This window comes from Tachyglossus aculeatus, chromosome 1, assembly GCF_015852505.1.
Source record: "Tachyglossus aculeatus isolate mTacAcu1 chromosome 1, mTacAcu1.pri, whole genome shotgun sequence".
In the NCBI taxonomy this organism is placed as follows: domain Eukaryota; kingdom Metazoa; phylum Chordata; class Mammalia; order Monotremata; family Tachyglossidae; genus Tachyglossus; species Tachyglossus aculeatus.
Genome location: NC_052066.1, coordinates 135,393,365 through 135,401,520, shown reverse-complemented (window position 1 = coordinate 135,401,520; position 8,156 = coordinate 135,393,365). Strand labels below are relative to the sequence as shown.

Sequence of the window (8,156 nt, the reverse complement as noted above, 5' to 3'; positions counted from 1 at the left end):
GACATACCTAACCTCTCTGCCCTTTACATCTGTCTGACCAGTTTCCCATGCTATAATTTTCTAGGGAGGACTTATACTATGTACTCCTAAGTGCTTAGTACAGTGCCCAGCTCAGTAAATATCAGGCATAGTATCTCCTAACTCTTCTATCATACTCTCCCAAATGCATAGTACAGTGCCCTGCACATGGGAAGTGTTCAATGAATATCATTGATTGAGGGGTTACTGAGGTTCTGAGTTACCGAGAGTCCAGGCATCCTTAAATATTTTAAAAGTGGGAAAGCAATGACTGAATCGTCACCTTAGGAGTGTACAAAAGGGAAATGCCTGCTTAGCAAGACTTCTCTGAAAGGCAATGTGGTACTTAGAAGTTCAGGGATTTGCCCCCTTCTAGACTGTGAGCCTGTTGTTGCGTAGGGACCATCTCTGTATGTTGCCAACTTGTACTTCCCAAGTGCTTAGTACAGTGCTCTGTACACAGTAAGCGCTCAATAAATACGATTGAATGAATGAATGAATTTGCTCATGGTTGAGAGCTCAGTGATAAGGATCCAAAGCTTCTAAAATCACCTGAAAATGAAACTCAATGTGTGTTCACTCATTGACTTATATAGCATCACATCAACCATGTTTTGTGAGATTGTCACCTTAAGGGGAGACACTGCTGAAAATAGAGGAGACTGTCAACAAAGTCCGTGGCTGATAGGAAGCTAATTTGAACAAGTGATTTTTTTTAATGGTACTAAAGTGCTTACTATGTACCGGATACTGTACTTAGCACTGGGGTAGATACAAACTCATTCATTCATTCAGTCGTATTTATTGAGCGCTTACTGTGTGCAGAGCACTGTACTAACCACTTGGGAAGTACAGGTCGGCAACATATAGGGACAGTCCCTACCCACAATGGGCTCACAGTCTAGAAGGGGGAGACAGACAACAAAACAAAACATGGACAGGTGTCAAGTCATCAGAACAAATAGAATTAAAGCTAAGTGCACATCATTAACAAAATAGTAAATATGTACAAGGAAAATGGGGCTCAAAGTCATCTTTTAAAGATGAGACAGAGGCACAGAGAAGTTAAGTGACTTGCCAAAGGTCATACAGTAAACAAGTGTTTCAATAAACAACACCCCCTGCCACGGACCTATTTTGGAGTGGATGTTGTGAATGCTGAAAAAGATGGTTAGTACATAAAATTGGTAGTCTACTTCTGGATGATTGAGAGTGCACTATATTCTGCCGTAATGGGTGATTTAACTCCACATTTTGGCTAGAACGTTGTTAATGAATTGGAACGTGTTGTCCAATAACATGGACCTGTTTGGATGTGGAGTGTGTCTCAGAAGAAACGGCCTGTGCATGTACATGCACTGTTGGGATGATGGGTTGAACAGTGTGAGTCTTTAATAATGTTAGGTTTTGCAAGAACACAGCCTGTGTATTACAGGAGAACTGGGTGTAGATGGCATAGTCCCACTGTCCTGGTGCCTCACTAGAGTGAGCAAGTTTCCTATTATGAAACTAATAGGTAATTTTTTTCCAGAGGAACCCAGGGAATCAGCAGACATGCCATTTGCCTGCTCTCTGACCTTGGATAAGTCACTTCTGGCTGCCTCATTCTCCTCATCTCTAAAATGGGGATTCAATACCCTTTCTTCCTCACCCTTAGACTGTGAGCACCATATGGGACAGGGACTGTCTGATCTGATTATCTTGCATCTACCCCAGTGCTTAATGCTCAAAGTGCTTAACAAACACCCAAATTGTTGTTAATTTCATTCTGCCTTCCCCTTTGGTCCACTCTTTTTTTTAAAGGTATTTTTTAACTGCTTACTATGTACAAGGTACTGCACTATGTGCCAGGATAGGTACAAGTTAATCAAGTTGGAATAGTCCATGTCCCATATAGGGCTCACAGTCTTAATCCCCATTCTACAGATGAGGGAACTGAGACACAGAGAAATTAAGTGACTTGCCCAAAGTCACACAGTAGACAAGTGGCAGAGCTAGCATTAGAAACCAGGTCCTTCTGACTTCCAGGCTCGTGCTCTATCCATTAGGCCATGCTGCTTCTCTTCCTTGCCCATATTTATTCTACCTCCTCATTTTGGTCAGTGACCCTCTTAGTATTTTGGAGCTGGAGTGAATCTTTTTGGCTATCTGACTTTTTCTTTAATTGGCATTTTGCTTTTGTTCTTTTTCTGCCCCATCCCCATTTCTCCTTGCTCCACAGAAAGAGATTTTCCATCTCTTAGGAGGCTCCAGCTTTCTGCAAAGAGAGTTGATTTGCAAGGAGAGTAGAGTTTGTGCTCTGGTCAGCAAAGAGGAAATCCTGTCCTGGAGGAGGAATGCAGCCCTGAGTAGCAGTGTCATACAAACAAATTGCTCTCATCAACAGCAAGACTACACCCAGTTCTTCTATTACAATGGGGGTTCCGTTCTTCCAGATTCAACATTAAGGAAAACTCATACTGAAATATTCATCCCAGGCCGGTCACAACATCACCTTGCATTCATTCATTCAGTTGTACTTATTGAGAGCTTACTGTGTGCAGAGCACTGTACTTGCATCCAAACAGATGAATGTTGTCAGGAGAATGGTCCAGTTCTATGAGTTCTGACCAAAACAGGCATCATATAGGCAAACTGAGTTACTGCTAATTCTAAAAAACGGACCACTGGGTACCAGCCCTGAGAAGTAGGAGCTGTCATTAAACATGCCTGGCTGTGGAGCAGGGCTCTCCTTCTCCGTCTGCCATCATGGAAGATGGATGGGAACACTTTGAGCTGAGAGAATGGACAGCTGGTGGGACAGTGGGAGTTCTTGAACCTGGTTTGTTTGGGAATCTGTCTAGGATGGTGCGGGGCAGGGGTTGTGTTGCCGAGCACCGCGCTGGGTCATTGCTTTGGGGAATGACTCTGCCAACTCCTAACTTGGTGGGAAGGTCAGTTCAGCAGGTTAGGTACAGAGCAAGAACTTGCTTGCCCCAAGTGTGGAAGAACTAGTCATTGCATGATTACCAGCCTGCCCCTCTTTGGCTCCACTTCCATCTCTGGTTCCTGAGGGTGATAGAGTTCAATCAAATTTCACCCTCCCTTTTATTAAACATTTCCTCAAATGCCTTGGACAATAGCTTGACTTTGAGGTGTTCTATCCTCATACTAGAGATGAGAAAACTGAGGCAGGGGTATCCTAAAAGGCCAGACCTATGGTCCTTTAATCAGATGTGGCAGAAACTGAGTTTCTAGACGTAGTCCACTGGACCTCATTGCTCCTGCCAGAGAAAACACTGCCGACATCAAACTTTGGGGAAACAAGAATCCAGCCACCTTGGACAAGCAGAGGGAAATGTCTAAAAACTGACACTTTCGCTTATTCAAAGCCACACTGTGAACTTCAAATAGGCAGGCAGAAATTTGAGGAGGATTGCTAAATATCTGTTGAGTACTCATACACCTTGCCTAGGCACAGTGTAATTAGTGGAGCCACCCACCCAGGGTGCACAATGCTTACTGACCAACCTCTATTAAAAAAATAATAAAAATTAAGACTGAGATGAACCTGAGCGGCAGCAACCCAACCCACAGCCCTCTCCCGAAACTCCCAAACTAACCTGAAACTCACCACACCCACGAAGTCTCTAGGAAGCCGGATAGAACAGAAACCTGGGAAGAAACTCCACTGCCCAGACAGGTAGGTGTGGGGTTTTGTTTCTCTGAGGAGGAGAGGTTTAAATCAACAAGAACCCACACCTACAAAGGGGGTGGCGGAAAGGTGAGGGAAGGCTGAGGAATCAGTGAAAGTAGACAGATGGCCTTAATGCAAAGGGTCTTTACAAGGACACATTCTCTCATGGACCCCATTTCAAACGCAGGGATTTCCTCAGGTTTTGTTTGTTCTTTACGGTTTTGTTTTGATTGCTGGAACAGGTGTTCCCCTACAGAGACATGTTGCTTAATGTCCTCTCTGTGCCGAGTCTCTTCTGCTGTAAAATATGATGATGCGGCCGCCTCCTCCCTCCCAGTCTGTGAAGGTTTGAAAACACTTTGTTTTATATGGTGTGATTTGGGTGATGATCTCAGGGGTCAGGTTACCACTATTTGCCATGAATGTTCCTGGATAAAAGGGAGGTGTGAGATGTTGAAAACTTTTTCAAAGTTGGGGGACCAGTTTTGATCCCACCCGCTTCAAGTTATTTTTTTAAGAAGCACTCCCAACTAGTCAACATTTCTGTTTATTAATTATGATTGTGGAATTTGTTAAAAGCTTATCTCGAGCTCTATGCTGAGCATTGTGGCAGATGTCATCCATTCAGATCACAGGCCCTGTCCTTAGATTTGTGAGCCATTTTTTTTCCAAGGTGCTTTCAGGCTACTTCCGTTTGTCCTCACAACATCCATAGGAATTAGGGAGTGGGAGGTATTGTTACCCTCATTCTGCAGATGGAGAGACTGAAGTTGAGATGTTATGTGAATTGCCCGAGGTGTCACAACTGATAAATGGCAGAGCTGGGACTTGAACCCAAGTCATTTGATTCCCTTCCCATGCTCTTTCTACTAGACTACACTGCCGTGGGTGGTTTTATGTTTTCAATCAATCAACCAATCAATCAATCGTATTTATTGAGCGCTTACTATGTGCAGAGCACTGTACTAAGCGCTTGGGAAGTACAAATTGGCAACATATAGAGACAGTCCCTACCCAACAGTGGGCTCACAGTCTAAAAGGGGGAGACAGAGAACAAAACCAAACATACTAACAAAATAAAATAAATAGAATAGATATGTACAAGTAAAATAAATAAATAGAGTAATAAATATGTACAAACATATATACATATATACAGGTGCTGTGGGGAAGGGAAGGAGGTAAGGTGGGGGGGTTGGAGAGAGGGAGGAGGGGGAGAGGAAGGAAGGGGCTCAGTCTGGGAAGGCCTCCTGGAGGAGGTGAGCTCTCAGCAGGGCCTTGAAGGGAGGAAGAGAGCTAGCTTGGCGGATGGGCAGAGGGAGGGCATTCCAGGCCCGGGGGATGACATGGGCCGGGGGTCGATGGCGGGACAGGCGAGAACTAGGTAAAGTGAGGAGATTAGCGGGGGAGGTGTACTACTCTGTAAATTAAACAATGGCTATTCACTGCATGCAAAGAGTAGTGTTTTTCTAATTTAGTCTGACAAAAAACGACATGGAAAAACATACTAGAAACCTGTAATAATAACCCAGTTTTTCATATTTATTGGGGAGAAAGACTAAGCTGGTAGCTAACTCTTTTGATTTCCAATGTAACACTCTTCATAGTATGGGAGGTGGGATCAATGGGCAATATCATCAATAGCCAATCAGATGAAACCAACTCCCAAGCCATTACTCAATAAAATGACACCTTGGTTCGTCAGATTAACAAACCTCAAAATATGTTCCCAGCCAGAAGCCCAAAATACTTACATTCATGCCTCTTTTCCTTCCCACTGTCTAGGACTGGAAACCCTCAGTAATAAGCCTTTAACAGAAGATTTAGCACCCAACAGTCTAAATTGCCTCAGCTAGCCACCTGCACATGTTAAATTTCCATCATGATTCAAGGGGATAACAAAGCATTTGCCATTAATGAGCTGTCACGGCAAGTGCCAGGAAGCCAGAGAAAAGAATGTCAGTTGTGTGTACATGTTTGTGTGTACATGTGCATACTCTGGAGGTAGCAGTGGTCCCATTTGTTTGTTAAGGGGAGTAGAGGGGGAAGGCAGATTAGAGTCTGTCACAGTGATAGGCAAGGTATGGTGCCCAACAGCCAGACCAGATTGTCATGGAGCCAAAGTGTCAGAGGGCAGAGAATTACCCAGACACTGAAATTAGGTGTCTGGGTGACACTACCCCACACCCTAGCAGGTTTTAACCAATTTTACAGAGCGTTTATGGTTATGGGATTATTTCCTCTGAAGACGGGGAGTTCTACATGGAGCTTTGAGTGTGTTGGAAGGGAAATCTGAACAAATAGTTAACAGAGTGTGTGGCTTGTCTGCTTCCCAGAGGGCTCTGGGAAACAGCCAAGAGAGAGAATTCTCAATATGGATCAGGGTATTGTTTGCTTGATGCTTGGTTTTGTCTAGCTTCCTGTAGCGAACCTCACTCTCCTGCCTCTGTCCCTTTGCTCATACCTTTCTTCCTGCCTGAAAAAGTCTTCCTGTTCAAATCAGCCAGAGTATAGCGCTTTCTATCTTCAAAGCCCTTCTGGAATTCCACCTCCTCCAGCATTCCTTCCTGATTAATTTTTCATCTCCTTCCTTTTGTGTGTCTCCCCAGCTGGAGTGTAAGCTCCTTAAGAGCAAGGATTGTGTTTTCTATCTTGACCAAGTCTATTATATTGTACTTTGCCAAATACTTAGTATAGTACTCTGCACAGTAGAAAGCATTCAGTAATTAAGCACTTCCTATGTGTTAAGCACTGTTCTAAGGCAATCAGGTGGGAGACAGTTCCTGTTCCACATGAGGGTCACTGTCCAAGTAGGAGGCAAACAAGTATTCAATCCCTATTTTACAGATGAGGCAACTGACTTTCCTAAGGTCACACAGCAGGCAATTGGCAGAGCTGGCATGAGAACCCAGGCCCTCTGACATCCAGGGCTGTCTCTTTCCACTAGGCCACACTATTTCTCATAGTGGTGATTTATTGATGGATCTATTGTATTTTCCCAAGCACTTAGTTCAGTGATCTGCACATAGTAGGTGCTCAATAAATACTCTTTGAAAGGTGATTGATTCTCCTCAAGTCCGTTGTTGGGTAGGGACCATTTCTATTTGTTGCCAACTTGTACTTCCCAAGCATTTAGTACAGGGCTCTGCACCCAGTAAGCGCTCAATAAATATGATTGAATGAATATCCCCCTAACTACTACATAAGCATTTTTGCATCACCTCTACACTTACGTACTTTCAACTGCTTACAGCAGTTTTGAACAGAGACATACATTCTCCCTCATATTCTACATTTTTCCCCTACTCCCCACCTCCCAATCTCTTCCCCCTAGTGACCTTGCTCACCTATTTCATAGCTGTAATTAAAACCGTTAGGCCCAATTTCCCTAATAATAATGATGATGGTATTAAAGTGCTTACTATGTGTCAAGCATGGCTCAGTGGAAAAAGCCCGGGCTTGGGAGTCAGAGGTCATGGGTTCTAATCCTGATCTGCAACTTGTCTGCTGTGTGACCTTAGGCAAGTCACTTCCCTTCTCTGTGCCTCAGTTCCCTCCTCTGTAAAATGGGGATGAAGACTGTGAGCCCCACATGGGACAACCTGATCACCCTGTATCCCCCCAGCGCTTAGAACAATGCTTTGCACATAGTAAGCGTTTAACAAATGCCATCATTACTACTATTATTATTATTAAGCTAATCAAGTTGGTCTCTCTCAGGGTCCTATCTAGAGAGTTTCCAGTACTCTACCAGTCACGACTACGGGAGGGAGAGTCAAGCAGATGCATACCCATTCCATTCCTAGCTTGGGCATTGGCTAGTGAGTGGAAGGCAATCTACTACAAGTCAAAACTCACCTGTGTTGGGCAGCAGTGGCATGGGAGAGAGTTGAGGGCAGAGACTCATTTACTGCATGGAAGGAGGGAATGGTAAATCACTTCTGTATTTTTACCAAGAAAACTATGGATATGCTACCAGAATGATTGCAGATGGAATTGGAGCATTCTGGGAGAGATATGTCCAAGGCATCACTATGGGTCAGACACAACTTGACAGCATAAAACAACAACAACAACAATCAGGTTGGACACAGTACCTGACTCACATTGGGCTCACAGTTTTAACTAGGTGAGACAACAGGTATCAAATGCTTATTTTTCATAAATGAGGAAACTGAGGCACAGGAAAATTAAGTGGCCTGCCTAATGTCACAAAGCAAACAATTGACAAAGTCAGGATTATAATCCAGGTCCTCTGATTCCCAGGCTTGAGTTCTTTCCACTAGGCCATGCTCATTTCACTAGTCACTATTTCCTGACTCTATACGTTATCAGATGATCAGATGATCTAAATAAATCAAACCTCTCCATCCCTGACTTCTCTCCTTCTCTACAGTTCTGTGTTTCCTCCTCCCTTTAGGAATATTTTCTTGTATGTTCCACCAATGTCTCAATTTTGACA

At 43.8% G+C, this 8,156-nt stretch overlaps 1 non-coding gene across 1 annotated transcript; it reads left to right on the top strand.

Moving 5' to 3' along the window:
• Positions 1 to 7,404: 7,404 nt before the first annotated feature.
• On the top strand, positions 7,405 to 7,542 carry LOC119938566. The gene has a single exon (XR_005454459.1). It is a non-coding gene; the product is annotated as a small nucleolar RNA SNORA7 (small nucleolar RNA).
• The last annotated feature ends 614 nt before the right edge of the window (positions 7,543 to 8,156 follow it).